At 39.1% G+C, this 22271-nt stretch overlaps 1 protein-coding gene across 1 annotated transcript in view; it reads left to right on the top strand.

The window, feature by feature from the left end:
• SORCS1 (sortilin related VPS10 domain containing receptor 1) overlaps positions 1-22271 on the top strand; it is a 514658-nt gene that overhangs the window by 56793 nt on the left and 435594 nt on the right. The gene's annotated exons all lie outside the window — the stretch shown is intronic.

Here is a 22271-nt window from a genome sequence, read left to right as displayed (position 1 = left end):
TGTGAATTGTTTTAATGTTTTTTTTTTTTTTTTTTTTTTTTTTTGATTTTTGCATATTAAATCCCATACATCGTTTGGAAATAACCACATTAGGGTTATGTGGTTTATTGTGAACCAGACACAAAACTGTGTTTTATATTTGGCTTTAAAACCTTTTAGCTGAGTCACTTTTATCATGCTTCCCTGGATGAGGAGTAAGTTTTTTTATTTTATTTTATTTTTTATTCCTCATGATTTCTGCCATCTACTTAGCCATTTGGTAACTTTCTAAAATTTTATTTTACTGTAAAACCCAGCACTGATAAATCACTGGCCCTTACATATAGAGTGGATTTAAAATTTATACACTGTGACTCAGGTAGGTAGAAATATAACTTTATTTCTCCATAACTGAATATTGCTTGCTCACCAGCACACATTTCTGCTTAAGGAAGGAATACTCATATTCCACTTGAATTTATCTCCCTCACTTCCAGTTTTGGTCTGTCTCTTTTGGGTTAAAGCCAACCCTCCCACTCTCTAGAGAAGATATTTACTCGTTCAGAGTTTTTTACTTACCCTCTGTCTTTTCCCTTGCACCTGGGTTCCGAGGGACCATGAGTTCAAGAGCTGCACAGACATCATCAGATGGGGAGGAGGCATCACTCACTCTGTACTCTCCTTTTCCTACACACTTCTGCTGATGAATGTCACCCCTTCATCTTTCATGTTGACTCTGAATCTGATGCAGTTGATGAGATAAATTGTGTTCCATTTTCTTTTGTGTGCTAACACTTTGAGGTCCCTGTGCTGTGGAGTAGGCCTATATCTTCATGTTCACTTATGTGACATTTTTACCTAAGACTGACTATGACTGCTATCTAATCCCTAGCTTGGACCATTTATCCTGATTCTTCTCTGTGTTCACTTCACCTCTTGCCTGATGACTAGCTGGTGTCCTTAGGAAACATCTGTGTCCTACATGAGGCCAGGGGCAATTTCCACGTCCCTTCACACCATGAGGCCTCCTTGATGTGAGACACTCTGAAAGGCCACTTTCTCCTATTTCCAGAAAGAAATGGAGTCCCTTCTACCCACAGATCACCAAAACTGTCTATGAGACCTCTGCTGTTTTACCAACTGAAGATCTTCTCTCCAAAGGGGGCATGGCCAGCTGTGTCAGCGGCCATACCTCAGTCTAACTCTGTTGCTTCTCTATGTCTCGAAGTCACTCCCTCCAGCTCAAATGCTTTTCTCAGTTCTTTGGCTGGCAGACTGCTCCTGTATCTTTCTATGCTCAGGGCTTGCCCTACTGTCTGATTCTACCAACCACTGATATGTGGAGACTTACCAAAAACAAAATTAAAAACAAAAGCCACTTCTCTATTTCTAGCAGCTAAATATTCCCAGTCAAAGGTTTTGGGCTTGAAATTGCTTGTATAGGTCATGGCTTTAGAAGAAAAGAAAAGGTATTTTCTGGAAGTTAGAGTTGAATGATGAAATTATCTCTCTAGTTTATAACTGTTGACCTCTCTTTTGAGGCTATATGCCTCACCCTCCTGGTCTATTCTTAAGGAAGAAGGACTGTCTAAGGGGTAAAAAAAATTGCAAAACAAGAATATAATTTAGGGAATATTTAAAAATATTAGGCAACTTTACTAACAGACAGGAGCTGCTTAATGTCATTTTGAAAGAATACTTAATAGAAAAGATTTCCCAGTGAGTTAAGATTGCCTACACAGTTGACAGACACCCCTTAGAATAGTAAGCCTATGCATTACGCATTCTGCAACAAATATTTGCCATGAATTGCTGTTTGGGTGCTAGAAATGTAGCATAAAAGAAACAAAACTCTTTCCCTCATAGAGTTGATATTCTAGAGAAGAAATATAAAACATAGCATAAGCAAAATATGAAGGACATTATATGGTCATCAGTCTTAGTGGAGAAAAATGCATAAGAGGCTCTTTTAAAAATGTTTCTTTTTTTTTTCTTTTTTCTTTTTTTGAGAGAGAGAGAGAGAGCGCACGAGCGAGTGGGTAGGGAAGGGGTAGAGAGAGACAAAGACACAGGATCCAAAGCAGTCTCTGCGCTGAGGGCAGAGAGTCTGATACGGGCTCAGACTCACAAACTGCGAGATCGTGACCAGAGCTGAAGTCAGATGCTTAACCGACTGAGCCACTCAGGTGTCACAAGCCATAAGAGACTCTTAAATAAAGAGAACAAACTGAAGGTTGCCAGAGGGGAGGTGATTGAGAGGATGGGCTAAATGGGTGATAGGCATTAAGTAGGGCACTTGTTGGGATGAGCACTGGGTTTTATATGTAATTGATGAATCACTAATACTACACGGTATGTTAAATAATGAATTTAAATAAATTAAAAAAAATTAAAATCTACCTAAGTAAAAAAAAGCAACAAGGAGGATATGACATCTGGGAGAAGCAGAGCTTTCTGCCGTTTTAAATGCAGTGATAAAGGTGACATATCTTGAGGAGGTCAGGGAATGAGCTGTGCCTGCATCTGGAGGGACAGTGGTCTAGGCGAGGGAATGGCAAGTTTCTGAGGCAGGAATGACCACTCTGTGTTCAAGAAAGAGCAAGGAGACATAGTAGCTGGAGCGGCAAGTGAATGAGCAGATGGAAAGCGATGAAGTCAGAGAGGTTATGGAGGAAGAGGTGATGACAAGTGGACAGGGTGAGGCCTTGAAGGCTATTGTAGGCAACAACATGGCTTTTATTCTGTGGACATCCAGTGGAAGACCTTAAACAAGGAGTGTGTGTGACATGAAGAGCTCACTTTTTAAAAAAAATTTTTAATGTTTTCTATTTATTTCTGAGAGAGAGAGACAGCGTGAACATGGGAGGGTCAGAGAGAGAGAGAGACACACACACACACAGAATCCGAAACAGGCTCCAGGCTCTGAGCTAGCTGTCAGCACAGAGGCTGACGCGGGGCTTGAACCCACGAATCGTGAGATCATGACCTGAGCCCAAGTTGGATGCTTTAACCGACTGAGCCACCCAGGCGCCCCCAAAGAGCTCACTTTTTAACAGAATTGCTCTAGTTGAGAGTACATTGGGGTGAAGGAGTGTAGAAGGAAAAGATTCCATTTAGGAATTTATTTCAGAAAATAAAGGAAGTAACAGCTGGTTCAGACCAGGTACGCAGCATGTAGATGAGGAAGGTGCTCATGTGTTGCATGTGTATATGGAAATCAACCATACATTTTGGGAGCCCGTACTGCATTATGGTGCAAAACAAAGAAAGAACAAGAGAAACCACACAGGCGCACACACACACACGCACACACACTGATTCTGCTGTCAGGCTGCTTGGGTCCAAGTGGTAGTTGAAGTACTGACTCACTGTGGAATCTTGGGAGAATTCCACCAAAGCCTAAGCCACATGGGGGCTTTTAAAAGGATTATGAGAAATGACATGAAAAGCAACAAACAGTGCCTAGCTCATAAAACTCAAACTGTCACCTGACATCATTATTGTCATGGTTACTTTTATCATTGAACTTGAAAAAGCAAAGTTGGAATCAGAGCATTTAAGGTTCTTTTTTCCTTTCTTTCTGTCTTTTTTTTTTTCTTTTTCATGCTTGTTTTCAGCCCATACATCTGAGGATGTTTTCCAAAAAGCTTTCAATGCTTGGATTTGTCTGCTGTAGGTGCTTAGAAGTAAAATACAGAGCCTTCTGTTTCTTGAGCCCTATACTCGGTTCTCAAGTTGAAAGCTACAAAAGCGTACGTTTGACATCTCATGGTTTCTGTGAAAAGAGGCTGTAAAAAGAAAATTGTGATAGGTCTCTCACATCACCTTACTTAGTTCTCAAGCCAGCTCTTTGCTGATATGTAGTACAAGTTTGGTTCCCAAATAGTGGGTGACTCAGCAGGGAAAATGAAAGATCTCAGGAGCCATTTGGCCATTAGGCATAGTGGACTGCAGCCCTCTCATAACCAAGGCAGGAGGATGATACCATCAAGAGTCAACACTAACGGCTGTCGTGCATTCAGCACTTAGTGTGTACCAAGCCCTGTACTACATCCATAACTCTCATCCTATAAATCAAGTAGGACTGTTCCTATTTTCTAGAGGAGTGAGGCTCAATACTAGCCATTTCCATGAACGTAAACAGCCATCTACTGAAGAATCTGTTTATCATCCTAGCTTTTCACTGCAAAGGTGGCTTACTTCAGTCGTGGCCAGCATCAACTCTTGAAGTGTTCTTGACATCTTACAACCTGCTAACAGTCGATAAGTTTCTTTTTTTCTGAGCTCACACTGTTTTCAGTTGGACTTAGCATGGCTTCCAGTGCTTCTGTGTAGGAGCATATCTGAACTTCAGATGTATGCATGTGCTCTCTTTCCATAGCTGGCTTAATTGGGATATCTTTTCATATTCCTTTATAAATCAATTTTCAATACTCTTAAGTCATCCTTGCTGCTGATCACCTAATTCTCTTGGGTTTACTGGCATTTTAGGGCCTTGTAGGTGATCCCATATTCATTGCGGCTCAGAGAGTTGTGCTTTCTGATGGCGTTACTGAAGGGGCTCACTTGCACACAAAGACAGGATAATAAGAAGGTGAGGGATGGGTCATGACACCATATGGCAGCTTCTTGGCTATTGGGGGATCCTCAGGTTTTCCCACTTCACCATCCAAAAAAGTAAAATGAGTTGAAGAAAATAGGCAGCCATATGGACCATTTATGCTTTGAGGAAGTGGAGTCCAGCTGTTAGAAGCAGGTGGGGGGTCTCTGGTGGTTACTATATCTTCAGCATTCAAAAGCTTTTAGTCAAGGGGCTCTGAGGTAAGCATTATTGCAAAAGGTGATTGAATCTCAGTGACTTATTCTCCATCTTGCACATTAGCAGCAGATGAACTCAGGCAGTCTCTGGAATTGTAAGCCCATGCTCATGACTGTATTGTTAAAGATGACTTTAAAAGAGACACTCCATTCATCTCCCTGAGTTTACAAGATTGTCAGGAGACCAGAGGCACAGATATGAAACCATCGGAAGAGTTATCCTGCCGGAAATGGAAATTGATGTCTCATCTTCACTTCAGACATTCCCCTCCATTTATAGGACCCCACTGAGTGATGAAACAATGGATTGTCATCATCAGAATGCTGATTCCATTAAAAAAAAAAAGGGAGGTGGATCAGTGTTGACTTTGAATCCTAAGGCGTCAGCATTATGAATGCTGGGGACCCATAAATGAGTAGCAAGGATTATGGGATTTATCAGAGAAAGCTCAGATGGGACTCCTTACCAGCTCCATTGTACAGGCAGGATGGGATTAGTAGAGGAGCTGTGTTAGGCAGCTGCAGGGCAAGATTTGTATGACAAACTGTGGTAAAGGATGGCTGTATATACTGCTTTTGTTGGTGTTTTTCCATGCTGCACCATATCAGAGGGCTTGGGTATCCCTTGCTGCTTCTTCTAGAAACCCTATATGGGAATGCTTTGTCCCCTTATGAGTTGGCTACTTCTCCTTTCTTTCCACTCACCAGATTGGAATGTGTGTGTGTGTGTGTGTGTGTGTGTGTGTGTGTGTGTGTATAAAATGGAAGCAATGCTATCTATCACCTCTACATCTTGCCAAACCCCATCTCTATTCATCTAAGTCACAGAGCTCAGAAAAATGGTACAAAACATACCTGTGTGCATAAATTAGAATGGATTTCTGGCCATATTTTTTGTCCCACCAATCCTATATTTAGGGGTTCTCCTGACTGTTTCCTCATATCATTTCAGTTGTGATATCTTGGTATAGTGAAGGGCAGGAGTGCATAGGATGAAAACCTTGGCTTGTGTGTCAGACAGACTTGGATTCTATCTCACTGGCCAACCTTTCCAGAGCATTGCTTTATCAGAATAAAGGCTTTGGTCCACATTAAGTGTGTGGTAAATGAGGCTATTTGTATTTATGATTTCACCATCTCTCCCATGTACAGAGTTTCCCAAACTCACTAAGCATCCAGGTTAGTGTTGGCTCTGCACAGTTGGAAAAGAATAACAGCTACCCACAGCTTTAAATTGTGTAAAGTAATTGCATACTCACTCTTAATACCATCAAAAGTATTGGAAGATAGAAAGTGTTATTGTTGTAATCAGTCCTCATCATCACCATCATCATCATCATCACCACCATTATTTTATGTAGGAGAAAAGGAAGGTCAGTGAAACAGTGACCCAGCCCAAATTACAAATCAAAACCACACTGTTCATTCTTCCTATGAGGAGAGTGCTAGAAAATTAGTCACACCAGGGGAACCCATAATTTCTCCCCAACTTACATGGTCACTAGAAGCTGATGCCTCCCAATATATTCTCTCTCCTTCTCTACTTCCTTCCTCGTAGACCTGATTAGGCTCTGGACTCTCTCTAAGGGTGTATACACTGTGATGGGTCACTGGTGGGAAAAGTGCTTTTGGTGATCCTCCACCTCCTCCTCCCCTTACGAGGACTCATGAGACAGAGTGTTGGAGATCAGGAAGGCTTAATGACCCCAGAGAAAGTCCTGAGCCCCTCTGGGTGGAATCCATCAGGGCTCTCCACTTCTTTTAGCTCTGTCATTGTTGACTGAGTTAGGAAGTGAAATAAACACAGACTTAAAGGATTTGGTAGTTCTAGGGATGATTCATTTTCCCTAGTTTTCCATTCAGGATGTTAAGTCTGAAAAGAGCTTCAGCAATCTTAGAGTCCTTTTGAAAATTATAAAGATGGATGGAATAAGCACTGTTAGACTTCGGTGGGTTTATTTTGATGCTATAAAAACTTACAGTAGCTTGAAGTTAGTTTTGTGCCATTTTTCTGAGTTCTGTGCCTTAGGTGGATAGAAACAGGGTTTGGCAAGATGTAGAGGTGACAGATAACATTGCCTCCATCTTATACTCGAGAGATCTGGTTTGCTTTTACCGACAGTCTCACACTCAAGTCCTGTTTTGTTCGATTATTTTACCTCTCTGCTTCACACATTTATTCTTTCTTTAAGTTAATTCCAGTTTGAGCCCTAGCTCAAGGTTTGACTCTGTGCTTAGTGATGAGGACAAGGCAGTGAGAAGGACACACACAAAATACAGATACTCAGTATGTGTTAAGATAGATTTTCATGTGCCTAGATTAGCTTAGACTAGTCTCTGAAGCTCAGAATAATAGACTACGTACAGTATTGGTATTATTTGGGTAAAAATCACACAAAAACTATAACATCTACCCTTTTTTTGATAACCCCAATAAACATTCTTTTTTATAAAAAATTCTTTTTTACTTGAGAGAAAGAGAGACAGAGACAGACACAGAGAGAGAAACTTAAGCCGGCACAACACTCCGTGCAGAGCCCCACACGGGACTTGATCCCACAACCCTGAGATCATGACCTGAGCTGAAATTAAGTCAGACACTCAACCCACTGAGTCACCCAGGTGCCCTACCCCAATAAACATTCTTAGTTCTCATCAAGTAACATCAGCCTTCCTATTTGCTAGTTTACTCTGTGAAAACTTTGTCTTTGTTTTTATGTTTGTTTGTTTTACTCTATCAAGGATTCCAGTAAAACAAAATTACCAAGTAAAATGCCCCCAAATGGACAAGGTGCATATACTTACATGGAAAACATAGGGATGTGATTTTAGGTGATTATACCTATTGATGTTTTAAAGATTAGCCATTGGTTGATACAGACTGTTCTTCTGGAGTGACTTTTTCATGTCCTGGGATCCTGAATCAGACTCCTCTTCGAATTTGAGAGTGGTTACTAGCAACAATTAATGTTAGTTAATAAATTGTCACACCATTAATAGTAATTTTCTCAAATCTGCTTAGATAAAGGGGCATTAGTTGGAAGGGATATGGATCTTCCTCCAGTGAGCCAAAGAAGAGCTGAACCCAGCAGGTTCTAGGGAAAGGAAGAACCATGGCCGCTCCAGGGGCTGCAGTGGAAATTGTTCAGGAACTTTATTCTAAGACCTACCCCAGGTTTGTGGAAACATTGCATCTGCATTACAAGCGACTGTGCCCAGAGGGGTAGAGGCAAAAGACTACTGATCACCCAGTCCTGACTTAAGAGCTGACTTTCTGAAAAAAGGTGTCAGACACATGACCAGCATGCCTGCTTCATTACATCTTTAGGTCTCCCACATCCATGTATACTATTTTCCTTTGACTCGAAGATACTCTATCTTAGCATTATCCAACAATTACACAGGTAACCAGAGTGCCAGCCATCCCCTACCTAACCAGGAATAACCCAAAGTCTCTACCAGAGACTGCACCCAAATGCAGTGTGATAAATCACTGGAAAAGTGGCTGTCCATCATTGAGTTTCCTAGGTGATGTGTTTGTCTCCCAGTCCTCAGACTCATGGATAAAAAGATGAATTTAACTATCACCAGTGCAGTCTATATAAAAGAAATTGAGTTTGGTGAGTCAATTACCCAACCCATAGCAACAGAGAAACTCTAGGAACCAAAAGAGAAAGAGATGGAGGCTATAAGGGGCTATAAGGAAGATTTCTACAGACAGGAGTCTCTTACTAATATTGATCTTTCCCATCCTGTACTCTTCATTTTATTTTTGCCATGTCTTCATGACAAGTGAAATGTTTACTCTTTAAACATTTGACTCCTTGGTGGCCCTGCCTGTGTAAGGTTCTAGTAATCGTCCATCTTTTGTACATGTCATTATCTTCATCATCATTACTACTATGGATAGAAGACCCGCCAGGTTCTAAGGAATTAGATTTGACATATAGTTATATAGTTGTAAGTGTAGTTACATATATAGTTTTATACATATGTATATATAATTCAATGTTTACAACAGTTTAAAAGATTATTGTTATTCAGAGAGAATTTGATAGCTATTCAGATACATTAAAATTTTGCCCAGTATTAAGATACGAAGTAATAGAACCAATCTACATAGGTCTTTCAGGATCTTTCTATTATACTATGTTGCCTTTTATTCATAAAATAAAAACATTATTTTCTCCAGGAAAACTGAGCATATAGAACAAGGATGAAGCTGCTTAGTAAAACCAGGTTATCTAGTTCCACTCTGAAGTGCCATGCTTTCTGGGGTGGGGTGGAGGGAGAGAGGGGGACAAAGCTATTCTAAGTCATTGATAATGCTCCAAGTTTTTTAAAAAATATTTTTATTTATTTCTAGGAGAGAGAGAGCGTGAGCAGGGGAGGGTCAGAGAGAGAGAGGGAGACACAGACTCTGAAGTAGGCTCCAGGCTCTGAGCTGTCAGTCAGCACAGAGCCCGACGCGGGGCTCGAACCCACGAACCGCGAGATCATGACCTAAGCAAAAGTCGGATGCTTAACCGACTAAGCCACCCAGGCACCCCAATAATGCTCCAAGTTTTAAAGGCCAGCCAGAGACATGGTGGCAGGTTAAATGCAGTGAGCTTTTTAAAGTTTATAGAGGACAATGATTTGTACTTACCAAGAACAAGACTAAGACCGACTTAAAGTACAAGAGAGGAAGTCACAGCGGAATAAAAATGAAATCCAAATTTTGTAACTATTCGTGCTCTTTTGATTACTGGTGCTACGTTCTAGGTGGAATTAAATAGCATGATCTGCCACCAGTGCTCTACTTCCAAACCATGCTGGTAGGTCACTTAATCGGCCCAATAATGATGATATACACATTACTTGAATAATTTCTTTTAAGTGAGAAACAAAAAAAAAAAAACAAAAAAAGTAGTTGGGGGTTAGTGCATAATGTCACACTGTTACGGGTGACAAAATCAAAATGTTGAATCTGGATGTACCTAACTTGTAATTCATGATCTTTTCATTCTGACGTTATTTTTAAAATTTTTTGAAAAATTTATTCATTTTGAGAGACAGAAAGAGAAGAGTGTGAGTGGGAGGGGGCAGAGAGAGACACACACACAAAATCTGAAGCAGGCTCTAGGCTCTGAGCTGTCAGCACAGAGCCTGACATGGGGCTCAAACTCATGGACCACGAGATTGTAACCAGAGCTGAAGTCAGACACTTAACCAACTGAGCCACCCTCACATACCCCTGTGACCTATTATTTCTAATTTGATAAATTTATTATTTGAAGAGATAAAATCTAGGATAAAAATTTCAGAATACCTCAACATTCTAAGCTATTCCCTATGAACTTCTTTAGCTGTAACACACTGTAGTCTCTTAATGAGTTTAGAAACCCCTCCTCATTCCCTCAAAATAATCCATCTGTGTTATTGAAATACATCATCTACTCACATTGGAGATTTGAGAGTGAATTAATTTTGCATCTGTATATTCACATATTGGACTTTCGGTAGTATTGGCTAGGTTTAGCTCTAATGTACAATGGATTAGGACTTCTGTGTGAATTGTGAAGCTGTTAAATAGATTATATGTCTCTGGGAAGCAATGACCCCTCTAGGTATTGTGCTTCTATGAGATTATTCAGATGCTTCTCCAGTGCCTGAATTCCCTTCCCCGTGAAAGCAAGCTTTGAAAATTCTTATTTTGACTGTGTCTGTAGAAGTGTTTTAAACCCCACGTCACTTCTAGGCTTTGAACTTCTTTATTCAGTCACATTCTCCTTTTGAACAATACAGCTTAGAAATGTGTTTGGTAATGGGGAAAAGGCCTTGGTTTGTTTTATTGTCAAATTCCAATTGCTTTGTGAGTGATTGTAAAATGTAGAGCTGGTGTCTGTAATGCAATTGCCTCAGCATAATACAAAATACTCATTGTCGACTCCTCCTGAGAAAAACATTGGGTAGCTGTTAAAAAGGATTCTGCTTATCCTTCTACAATGTGCAGCCAAGGAGGATCTGTGAGACCCATCCTCAGTGTGACACACGCTTAGATGTCCCCAGACTTCAGTTTTTCTGGGGTGAGAAATGGTGCACATGCACTGGGGAACTTGATTTACTTGCCCTATTTCCCTTCAAAAGAGCCCCTGGCATTTTTCTCCCCGGCATTTCCCCATGGTCACATTATGCTGTCTGTACTGTAGTCTCTAATTAGGATGCTTTTTGATAGTAAATAAATTATTGAGGAGTTTAAAAAAATAAAACACGGCATGAATTGTCCGTAAAGGACAAACTATAAAATGAGCTTTAATCATGTTTCTGTGTCTTGGAAGTAAATTTTACATTCATTTGCAGAAGACTAACCATTAAACCCTGTGTAAGAAGTCATTCCAATTTGAGGAGACCCATGGTGGGTCAGCTCAGATATGATATGTTGACGTTCTGGCCAGCTTTTGTTTGTTTTGTTGTGTTTAAATGATTGCCTAAGGACAAATCAGGCTTTCCCAAAATTCAGACAATGTAGCTTTCAGTTATCTAAGATATGATGATTTACAGAAGCCTAGAGTCACAGCAACCTGGAATGACATGTCTCTGTCTCTCCCTGTCTCTGTTCAAACGGCAATAGGGTAAAGAGCTTGCTTCCTATGCCTGTAAGATTTCACATATCTGGAACCAGCGGCCGCCTCAATAAAACAGGTTCTGAAGGCTTCATGCTTCTCTAACTTCTCATCAAGACTTGATACTGTGTTGAGAGATGAGCACACAATTTCAGAAGCTGAGATTTTGAAAATCTACATGCCCTTGAGTTTATATGAGGTGGGTCATCAATGTTCTAATGAGCTTGTAAGCAGGATCTCATGAAACATGGACTCAGCGTTTTTCAGGAAATGACATAGATTAGAGCCCCAAATAATTTTGTAAGCTATTTTCCTTTTAGATCAATTCACAATATCTTTTGAATAATTTGCCTTTGTGGTTTTGTAGCATTCACTTGGTCTCATTATAGGGCAGGAATTTAGTTGAGAAATACATCAAAGAATGCATTATACTTTTATTTAATTTTTAGATTAAGAAGCCAAAGAGTGCATTTGATGAGCTTTAATTTGTAACTCTGTTGTAGACTATTATTGACCATTAACAGTTAAAATGACATTTAAGTTTTCCAAGTCCTAATTTTTACATCAGAAAATTCAGTGTAATATTTTCCTCCCCCCTCCTCCCTCTCCTTCCTTCTCCCTCGGTCCCTCTCTCCCCTCTCTTCTCTCTCCATACATACTGATATCTGTGCTCATTATACAAACTATGACTTCAATGAAGATTTGACTCCTGACAATAAAAAGAAGATATATGTAGTTCTTGCTCAGTTACAACCTTTCTCCCCCTACTATAGAAATTCATATTAGCATCAGGAATTACTCCTTACAGTTTTAGTTGTATACAATTTTAAAAGCACCCTGGGCTTGAATTTGGGAAGGTATATCACTTTTCCTTACACTAGGTCCTTAATGGCAGGACAGAAGGCCACATGGTGGAGTGCTAGTGTCTTGTCCAAACCCTCAATAAGATCCTTTTGCAGTCAGAATCTAAACGGAATGCCAGGTTGCCCCAGTTCCTCCCTGTGCCCAGTGAGAGGGTCATATGCATCTCTACTCTGTTCAGCCTCTTTCTCATAACGATGTGGATATTCTGTCCAAGAAGAAAGGCTTTCCCTTAAAGCAGTTGTAACTCATTTTTTAGACGAAGGATCAGTTAGGATTCTTCTAAAAATGTGTCTCGTTTCCTAGAATTGGGCAAGAAATCGGTTTGAGGGATTACACGAATTCACAAAATGGTTATGAACACTGCTAAGCTTTCTGAGAGTATGAATTAAAAAAAAAAGTATGACCCATGAAACTCTTGTACTTGAAATGGCTGGGTCATAGGTAAGAAGGGTGTTAATTAAAAAGCCTGTGAAATGGGATTGGAATAATAATATGAGAAAAAAAAATTAAAACTGACAATTGAAATGAAATCATTTGAAAGTCTAATGGAAAAAAATGAAACAAAACCAGAAGTCTGTGTTGAAATATAGAAGATTAACAGTCCTCTGAGATTTTACATCATAGGGTGGTGCTTTAGAATTAAATATTCTATTCAAATATGCTCACCAAAATTCCACATTCCCCTTCAGTGGGAATGAGTGTTTTCTTTAAAATTTTCTTTTTAAATATTTAAGTATCTCCTGTAGATACCTTCTGACAGCAGAAAATGCAGTTCTTAGATTTTAAGGATCTTATGTACTAAAAAACAAACAACAAAAAAAACAGAACTACTTCTTTGTGTAGTAAAAGACCTCATCACTTTTGAACAGAACTGTATCTAAAATGAAAAAGAGGGGTGCCTGAGTGGCTCAGTCGGTTAAGCATCTGACTCTTGATTTTGGCTCAGGTCACAATCTCACAGTTTGTGAGTTTGAGCCCCGTATTGGGCTCAGGACTGACAATGCGGAACCCACTTGGGATTTTCTCTCCCCCTCTCTCTGTGTCACTTACGTGCTCTCTCTTTCAAAAATAAATAAGTAGACTTTAAAAAATAAAGTGAATAAAATGCAAAAGAAAAACTATATACCTAAAAGATGTTAACAACAAAAAAGTTAGATAAAACAAGCTCTTTTTAAAGCGTAGTGAAAGGAAAGTTTCAAACAGTTGAGGCCATTTCATTTCCTCCTGAGAGCTCCTGAGGCCAGAGGCCCTGTTCAGACAGCTGGGAAACCATGCTTTGACGACAGGAAAATCTTTGCTCTGAGAGTTTCTGGAAGTGCAGGTGTGATTAAAAAACAAACAAAGCCTGAAATTAAATTGAAGGAAAACTGTGCAATTTCACAACAAATTAGACAATTTAGAAGTTGCACTGTTGCTTCAAACACACCAAATGGGAAAGTGCTGCTGTCTCTTCGTGAGATCTCCTCTTATCAGTTTTAAACTGAGTTTTTTCTTCACTGACATACAAACAAAACCATGTATATTTGTTGGGAGTTGAAACACCAAGTGGATTTTTTTTTCTAGCGCTTCCCTATTGGTCCAGGTAGCTTGTGGTAGTGTTTTACTTTGTGAATTCTTCTCTCTGGTTTTCTGGGTCATGTTAGTCACCCATGAGATGGCCCCACAAAAGGAGCCAATGGTGGCTGCATAGCTCTTGGTTTTTGTTTCTTGATGTTTTCATATGGTTCCTTCTTAATCTGTTTTTCTTCTGGGTACCTTCTGGGTATCTTTTTTTCCTCTTTCTCTCTGTCTTTATATATTTACTAGGTCTAAAACTCTGCTAATCTAGGAAGAGACTAAGTGATAATCTGTGGGCAGACAATGCTTCACATGTGATTAACTTTTTATGAATGTACTGGATGCCATCATCACAGAAGGTAAGGATAGAAAGCAGCATTCTCAGGTCTTTCACCCACAGGAGGCAGATGAGGGGTGAGGTGGCTGAGAACAGCTCTCACAGTGGCCAAAGTTGTGGCTGAATGCCACAGTGGTCTCATAGTGTGGTAGGCACTAGAATTCACATTCTATTCACATGATATAGGAAAAGCAATCAAGTGAACCTTTTATTTTGATAAGTTTTGCAAAACTTGTGAAGAAATGTATGCTGCCTTCCAGTTAGATAATTTTTGGGGGGTTAGACTGTGACTCCGTGACCTGGGACTTATTTCAGGAGATGTGTTCTTACTTTAGCATGATCCACTGAGTTGTAGAGTTACAGTAAGATTGGACTCGTATAGAACAGAGAGGGGATGATTAATGAGGTGGCTTAGCAAAGTGCCTAGGCATACAGGTTCTACAATCCGAAGGACTTTGAATTGTTACTGGAGTACTTACTGGCTTTGTGATCGGGTTGACAGACCTTTCTGAACCCCTGGAGATTCATTTATTGAATGGGAATATTGATAATAGTTCATAAGGTTGTGAGACTAAAATGAGATGATAAATGTAATGCGCTTAACACACTCTCTCGTATGGAGTATATTAGCTGTAACCAGGAAGGATGGAAGTGGGGGAAAGAAGAGAAGGCTCTAGGTACATGACAGCACCCTGGGGACCAGCTATGCCTTTGAATTTCCTCTAAGATTCTATTTTTAAATATTATATTTTTAAACCATTGAGATCAGTTTCTTCTGATGACGACAGTTATTCTAGGAGATTGCATGTTATTTTTACTGTTTTAACAATCATGTTTTGAGGATGAATAAAGAAGAGAACTTGTTAAAATTTGCCTTTCTAATTATCATAGCAATGGGGCAACTTTTAGCCCTGGCCTGCAAAGCCCTTCTGACGGAAGTATAGTAATTTCTTAACACTTTCTTACAGAACTGCTAAAAGTCCTTCATGTGCAAAGCTCTTTATAAAACGATGCACTACTTGATTGTAGACAATCTTCTGTTGATAAGTATGTTGTTGCTTAGACACAGAGACTTGGAGAAAGGATTGTGGGTAGTCATCAAAGAGTACATAATTTTTTTTTGATCTAAAGAAGCGAGTTGTCTTTAAATTGGAAGCATTATTCGTATTCAGAATCCCTTCTGGCTAATGCTGGAATGACATGGGTTTAAGGGAGATCATCTCATTTTATTAGTTGCCTGTGGATTGCAGAAGGTATCTCAGAGGGAGATATTTAGTGCTGGGGAACCTGAGAAAAAGCTCATAGTTTGCAGTGACAAGACTGTACACTGAAAAATAACATTATTGTTTAGTGTCAGCCACTCAAAAAATCACTAGGGGTTTTGTCATTCATTGGAAGACTTTGAGGGTGCTAATAAAGTACATTAAAAGCAGGTTGTTCAAAATGGTTCTAAAAATGGAAAAGAACCCAAATGTTTATTGCAGCAATTTTATTGCTGGGAAACATGGTCTTTATGACTAGAGTGTTTGTAATATATTCAGTTGGGTCTCTGAGGAATTTCAGGCTGGTGAGAATTATTTGGATTGCATGAGCATAATTATGTTACAATTTGAAAACGAAATCTCTCTTTGTTTTTATCATACTTTTTATTTTATTAATCTTTTAGATGGGAGCAGCTCAGGAGGAAAATTGTAAGTTGGCCAAAGGCAGACACTGGGGTCTATCCAAGATACCTTCATTATTGGCAGAAAATCCAGGTTTTGTGACAACTCTGAGTTCTCCCCTTGGCAGTGTTTGGGTGGCATCTGTGCTGACTTCCCCTGAGTTGTCAGGGGGATGTGAGTCACATGGAATGAGTTTCTCACACAGGACCTTCCTGGTTTCTTTTTAGAGAATCTTTTGCCTCCACTTTTTATTATTCATTTTCCAGAGTAAGGGGTGGGGCTGTGTACAATTTCTTTGGAGGGTTCATTAGTTGCTATCTTGGCATCCAGCACATTTTTCTTTCCTTACTCTTTTCACAGTGAAAGATGTAGCAAAAAAAATTCTGTAGTAATGGTGGCTGTTGGTGCTAGTGATGATTGTTTACTTCCTCAATATCTCCTTCAGGATTAAATGCTAAGATCATATGAAGCATCAAAACCAACCCTCTATACTGGCTGATATTATAGAAGGTGACTACTTAAAAGTTGTGTAGTTTTTAGTGGCTTAATCCCAGTGACCCAATTCCAGCTAGAATCTGTGTTGGCACACCTATGGAACTCTCCCAAAGAATGGTGAAAATTCTATATATAGTGACGGGTGTTACCTCCGTCAGAGTATTCCCTTTTGATCTCACCCACCATTTATAATCATTTAACTTCTTGAGTGCTTTTTATATATTTCATGAAGAATACACTATAGTAAAATGTAGTATTTGTGTTCAATGAATTTAGGCCTTGTTGTAGATGACACATAAACGCCACTACCATGAAACAATAAATCATCTTACTGTTGTTTGGTGCTAAATTATGAGATATGGGACGTTATTGCTTTGGAAGCTCAGAAGAGAGGAATTGGGGATAGTCAGTCTCAGTGGTGGTCCTGGAAGAATGACCAAGTCCAAAGAACAATTTGTACCAAGTATATTCATCTGTGAAGAGGCTCCTAAACACAGCTGGTGAAAAAAAATGCAGAGAGCAGCTTGTGCAAGAAGATCGGGAGCTGGGGGGATACTTGGGAACTGGGTTGAATGGAAGAGGTGTGTCCAGACCTAAGGCATTCATTAGTTTTGGAATTGTTTTCATTGCCAGAGAACACTTTAGTCTGGGATCGGGGCAAGGCTTTTATCCAGAAAGAGTTCACATGCAAAGTCCCTACACCATAATTCAGTGTCAAACACAGGCTGCCCTCCCTTGGGTGATAAATTACTTTCTTGTTTCTAATCTTGTTTTGAATTCTCTGCAAGCTGAGCTAGAACAGGTTTGAATTGAATGAGCATTTTTTAAAAAATCCTAAACATTTCTCCTACTCCAGGGCAGAATTCCCCCTTTTCTGGCTGTAAGTTACCTCACAGTGTGGCTTCTCCTCAGAAAAGTTAAAATTGTTACAGTGGAAGATTTTGTTGATAGGCTTAATGACATAGAACCCCTGCCCCAAAGCATTTTACAGTAGTATTTAATGTACCTCACATAGGAAAGCCATTTCAAAACTGATATTGCTAATATTGGGCTTCCTCTAAGTTTTTCTAATTCCCTTTTATTCACATAACACTTTATATTGATTTTAGGTAATCTGGGAATAGCAGTTACATTGAATAGATGGGAACCATAAGTTTCCCAGGCATTAAATGGTGCTTTGGAATTGCAAAATCAGTGAAAATGAGTTTCCCGATTTCCCAAATTCTCACCCTACTTCTCTTCCTAAATATTTCCTTCTCCCCTAATTACTGTATTCTCATCTAAACTTCTTCCTTTCCTCTTGCTAATGGTAGCATATAGTGAGTAGATCATCATTCTCTAGAGGCATCAAGACATCTTGGTTAAAAGAGAAAGCTCTGGAGACAGTGATCCAAATTTGAGACCTAGCTCTATGTTACACAGCAATGTGGCCTTGACCTAGTTATTACTCTCTTCTTTATTTTGATCTGTTAAGTATAAAATGGATATGATAATGGTAGCTACCTAATAGATCGTTGTGATAGTTAAGAGATGACACTTAAATGCTTAATATAATGCTTATAATGAATATTCAGTCAACCTCAGTTCTTAATAACCAAATACATAAAATAAAGATCTCCATATATGTTTTCCTAAGTTCTGTCCTTCTTTTCATAGCAGCATCCAGAAACTACCACTATAAAGTCATGTCTGTTAATTTACACATTTGACAATAACTATTGATAGATAAGTACTATTTATAAGAATGGTATGATTTTAAAGTATGTATATTTTAAACATTTGAGACTGAATTTAGGATGTATCCAACAAGGAACATTCATTATGCCACCTAATTTGAACTAAAAATGTTTATAAAAATGGTCTTCAGTTTTGAGAGCTTGATTACCTAATTAAATGTTTAAGTATTTTAAAAACTGGAAGCATAACTAAACCACATGCAAGACCCCAGAGACCATGGGTGGGTGGGGGAGTAATAAAACATCAGAGGGGAAAAATGAAACAAGAACACATGAAACTCTAGATCAGTGGAGACTGAACGTATGAAGGAAGAAAAGCATAATTAGAAATGAAAAAAATAGGGCAAATCCCTTGGAGTTGGAGTTATTAGAAGTAACAGATGCATATAGCCGACACACTGCTTTCATCTTGAAAAAGCATCACAGATAAAGGATGCATGTCAAGTGTGAGTGCTACAGCCGAAGACTTTTCACAAAGGAGTTAAATACATTGGGTAAACATGCCAACTACTCTGACGATGCAAATCTTTCATTCACAGTGATGCCCCAGATACCTACAATATTATAAGAAATGGTTTTGGGAATATGAGTGGAATAGCAACTACCGTAGTCAGAACAATCAGAAAATTAAACTCCAGGGAACACCTCGCGGGGTCTCCCTTACCATGTTCTTCACCTCAGCGGGAACCAAAATAAAATACTGACCTCTGTTTCCTCACAAATAGCTAGATGTTCCTTTCTCAAGAGTTCCAACACCATCATTAAGTGTTGACTCAGGAAAGGAGAGTGGATTATGCTTAGACTGAACCAAGGGAATAAACAACTTGCCTTTATATATTATTAATTATTGGCATATATTTGTTGGGTGAATGAATTAGACCTTGTTCAAACATTGATAGTATGCTGGGTGCCTCTAGTTTTGAATTCATTGGGGTGCTGTGCTTATTATTTCGAAGAGATTGCTATGAGGAATATCAGTGCCGTAGGATATTAATATGTGTTAACAAAAATGTTAAGAAGGCTTCCATAGTCAAATATGTTTGGGAGATGCTGGCTAATGCAATATTAAGTAGATTTCTTGACTGCAGGACTTCAGAGACTTTAATATGCTAGTGTTCACTGTGAATAACCATGAAGTTTGTCTTACTTTCTTCATGCCATCCTGAGTTTTTCAGAGTATCTCAGAGTCCTGGTGCTAAACACAGTGCCAAAAACCTAAAAACAGACTTTGATATTACAATGTCACGAACTTGTGGGAGCCCACTAATTTTGTCCAAGTATCTGAGTTTCAGGCACTGTACAGAAAGTCATTTAGTTAATCAGTGAAGCCAGCTGTTTGCTACATCCTTAATTTTTCTTCCTGGTGGCTTCACCCTTTTGAAGTAACAAAGCTTTGTTTCTTTATAATAAAAGAAAAAAGAGGGGGCATCAGAGGAGAGTCAGCAGATGTGGCCGGGGACACTGATAAAGTGAATGTGAGGCTAAGAAATCTTAGCCAGAAAACAGAAACTGTAGAGACAATTAGTGAAAAACTGAATTCAACTGTGGCTATTCTTGATAGGAACATGTCTGACATGTGATTTATATGGAAACTGGAATGATTCAAGAACAGATTTTACAGAGTTCTCCGGTTGGGGCAAACGTTGCTCTCTGTGTAACAAAAATAACTTTACTGAAAGGTAAAGTGCTAGATTTATTTGTGTGTAAAGCTATACATAGGAAGTGTGTGACTTTAGAGAAATGAATAGAGGAATTCAGGAATCTGAAGAAGTGTTTTGTATTTGTGAACTTGGGGATTTCTGACAGTCTTCATAATTTAAAAAAAATTATGTTTTATATAATTTTTTTTTAAGAGAGAGAGAAAGAGAGCGAGCAGGAGCAGGGGAGGGGCAGAGAAATGGAGATAGAATCTGAAGCAGGCTCCAGGCTCTGAGCTGTTGGCACAGAGCCTGATGCGGGGCTTGAACTCATGAGCAGTGAGATCATGACCTGAGCCAAAGTCAGATGCTTAACCCACTGAGCCACCTAGGTGCCCCAACAATCTTACTAATAACAATCTGTCTTCTGTGGAATGGTAATGTTTATCCAATTCTCTATGCCAAGAACATTTACTCTAAATAAGGCATTAACTCCACTTTGCAGATGAGTAAACTGAGGTCCAGAGAGATCAAGGCACTAACACCCCATCATTTTTGAGATTCAGAGCAAAGCCTGCCTACTTCCATACCATGCTGCACCCTGCTGGTTTGTCAAATTGGAGTTAATAGAGGACTCACCATTACTGATTTGTGGTATCATAGCTTCAAGCCCTCTATTTTAACATATAAATTTTAATCTGATTCATTATGAAGTTGAACTGTCCAGTTTATAAAATCCCCAGTGATTATTTTGAAGATTTCTTCCAGGCAAATTTACTTAATAGGGCTGATTTTTACAGATATATACTATGCCTTTTTTGGATGTTTATACCTTGAATATCTACTGCCTAACAATCAACACTCAGTAAATTTGAGTTACTATTATCAATGAAAACACTTACAGGATGCATCTTTTTGAAGACATACCTGAACCCAGATTAAATGTTATCTTCTCCATGCCATCTTCCCTGGTCCCCCAACTTAGAATATATTTCTCCAGTTCCTAAGTGTCCAAAATTCTATACTGATATCTTGCATTTCTATATTGTCATTACAAGAGGCAGTATGGCCCAGGAAAACATAAAGGACTTGGGGGTCAGAATGCTTGGAATTAAATGCCACTTCCACTATTTATTGGCTATGTGACTTGGGCAAAATAGCTTAAATTTTTATGCTTCAGTTTCCTTATCTGTAAGACAAAGATACTAAGAGTATTTGCCTTATAAGTTGTTGTATTTGGTGACTTAGTGTATGTTTGTTGCTTTCAACAGTGACTGGCAAACTTTAGTACTTAAGAAATGGTAGTTTTAATTGAATTCATGTCCCTACCCTCAACTGGATTGTAAACTCCTTGAAGATAGTAGTGGTCATGCCTTATTCATTCCTGTTTGGCAAATGATGGACAAATGATTGCTGTAGTTTTCGTATATTTAACAAAAACCGTAAATGTCAGGTGACTGCTCCTTAGAAAATTAGTGGCATCTCTTTACCCTGTTACTCATGGCCTTTCCACCTTGGCTGATCCCATCTCTCCAAATCTTTTCCTCTGTTTAAAGTGGTATACTTAGGGAAGAATTATATAAGAATATCTGTGCTACATTAATTGAAGCAGTAGCTCATTGTAATTGGAAGTAATTGAGAACATACAGTGAATGGGCTTTATTGGGAGAACAGCCTGCACCAAGCAGACAGAGTGTCCTGGTGCTGTCCTAGCCCACTGAACTCTAGTAACCCTGTGGCACTGGGGCACAATGGGGCTTTGTGTCAGTGTCACCGAATATCACTGAGTGCCCTGCTGGGGAAGTGGCCTTTTACACAGAGATCTGTGTGTCCCTTGCTGGCTTTGGATAGTACTGTAGATAGAGTAGGTAAAAGCCTAGGGTTGAGGGTCAAGTCTGCATGCGGTTTCTAGGGTAATTGTTCAAACTTTCCTAGTCTTGCTAGCTTCTTTTTGTTGTTATTGTTAGGTTTTGTTTTGTTTTGTTTAGAAAGGAGTATTAGGGGTGCCTGGGTGGCTCTGTTGGTTAAGTGTCTGACTCTTGATTTGGGCTCCGGTCATGATCTCACAGTTGATGGGATTGAGCCTTGCTATGAGCATGGACTCTGGTTGGGAATCTCTCTCTACATCTCTCTGCCCTCCCGTACTCATGCTTTCTGTCTTGCAAACAAATAAATAAACATAAAAAGAGAAATGAGTATTATACTACATCTCTAGACTTCATCGAAATAATGCATGTGCTCCCATTTTATTTCTTTCTTTATGCAATATTAAGTGCTCATTCTTTTTTCTTTTTCTCTTTTTATACATATATCTATATATGTGTTTCTATTATATATATTATTAATATACATATATAAATAGAAATAGAAATTCGTTGTATAGAGTTGAAGTGAAATAGTACCAATTAACTAAATCACAGTCTGGGATTTGCAGGTGCTTAATGCATGTTGTAATGTGATGGGCATTCTAAGGCATCTGTATGGATTAGGTAGATAGAAACTTATTTAATTGTTGATTTGGAAATTTTAAAAATCTGGAGGCTCTCATTGGCTGAATATGGCTTCACTTTTAATATTAG

Source organism: Crocuta crocuta, unplaced genomic scaffold (assembly GCF_008692635.1).
Source record: "Crocuta crocuta isolate KB4526 unplaced genomic scaffold, BGI_CrCroc_1.0 scaffold619, whole genome shotgun sequence".
Lineage (NCBI taxonomy): Eukaryota > Metazoa > Chordata > Mammalia > Carnivora > Hyaenidae > Crocuta > Crocuta crocuta.
Note: the sequence above shows the minus strand (reverse complement) of the source record. Positions and strands in the feature narration are given on the sequence as shown.